Consider the following 1,751-nt stretch of genomic DNA (forward strand, 5'->3'; position numbering starts at 1 on the left):
CACCTCCTTTCCACAGGCTCATTGCGTGCTGTGGACTGAACCGTGTCCCTCCGAAACTCTCACGTTGGAGCCCTGAACCCCGGTGGGACGGTGTTTGGAGGTCGGGCCTTTGGGAAGCCAGTAGGGTTAGACCAGGGCATGAGCATGGGCCCCGATGGGATTAACGCCCTTAGAGGAGGAGACATGAGACAGCTTGCTCTCTCTCATCCGTGTGAGGACTCAGCGAGAAGCGGGACGTCCGCAGCCCAGGAGGGGCTCGTGCCAGACCTGACGCTGCCGGCACCTGGATGGCGGCCGCCGGCCCCCGGGCCGGTGAGAAACACGCGTCTGCTCTTCCAGCCGCCCGCCTGTGGTGGTCTGCTGCGGCCGCAGGAGCAGGCTGATACAATGTACCTCAGCTGTGAAACCATGTATGTGTCTTGTCGGTAATGACCAAAATTTTGTTGCCTTAATTAATAAATTTTCCCCCAAATTATTTTCTCATTTCAGTCAGATAGGTATTTTGCAACAAGTGGATTCCATAAATTTAGATTGTGGTGGCATGCCCATATCAATATTGTTTTTAAAGTTCTATTAAGTATATCATCTGAAAATGTTCGATTATTTTTAACTGTGCAGTAAAAAATCTTACAGATTCTGATCGTATTCACTAAATTTTTTCATTTCATTATCAATCACCTTCCCAAAGTTTTGTCGCCAAGAGTATATGTCAAATGCTTTGTTATATGTAACTGGTTCATAACGTTATTTTATATTCCCCCATTGAAGAGTACAAATTTTCTTTATGTGAACCATGAACTTGTCAGGACATCATTCCCCATTCTGACAAAACGTGTTTGATGATACTTACAACTTTCAAGTAATGTTTGTATCCAACATTTGTCACTAAGAACAAAATAAGCCATTTATTTTTCCTGAAATTACAAGTTATTTCATACCAGAAAAAGATATTATATTTCATTATAAGGTATTGCAGGTTATCAATTTTTTTGCCCCTATTACAAATCCCTTCCAGGGGCTGGCCCGGTGGTGCAGCGGTTAAGTTCGCACGTTCCACTTCTGCAGCCCAGGGTTCACTGGTTCAGATCCCTGGTGCGGACATGGCACTGCTTGGCAAGCCATGCTGTGGCAGGCGTCCTACATATAAAGCAGAGGAAGATGGGCACGGATGTTAGCTCAGGGCCAGTCTTCCTCAGCAAAAAGAGGAGAGATGTTAGCTCAGGGCTAATCTTCCTAAAAAAAATAATAAACAAAAAATAAAATTAAAAAATAAATTCATTCCAAAACACTTCACCAGAACTTTGACTCTCCTCTCAGTCCATTCAGAAACTTTGCATATTCTGTCAACTGCATTTTTTTTCTTGGAGAGAGTCCTTCTGGAACCCTCCTCCAGCTGTTCCCTCTGGCAGGTGCGCTGCAGGCTCTGCCCAGGGGAACATCAGGGACCTCAGGTGACAGGTCATCGTGGAGACTCTTTTACCTCTCTGTTACTACATGGCCCTCGTGTTGTTCTCTTTCTTGATTTATTCCCTTATTTTGCTGGAGCATATCCTGTAGTAGCTTCCTGAGAAAGGCTATCTGCAGAGTAAGCTCCTCAGGAACTCACAGGACTGAGACATCCGTTTCCTGCCCTGCCCCTGACTGCTTGCCCTTCTGGGTCTCGGTGGACGTGGTCTCCCTGTGGTCTTGGGGAGCAGTTCCTTCACCTCCTGTTAGCCCCCACGTTGTTCAGCTTAGGTCCCTTCTTTCCG

The sequence above is a fragment of the Equus przewalskii genome, chromosome 22, assembly GCF_037783145.1.
Source record: "Equus przewalskii isolate Varuska chromosome 22, EquPr2, whole genome shotgun sequence".
Taxonomy (NCBI): domain Eukaryota; kingdom Metazoa; phylum Chordata; class Mammalia; order Perissodactyla; family Equidae; genus Equus; species Equus przewalskii.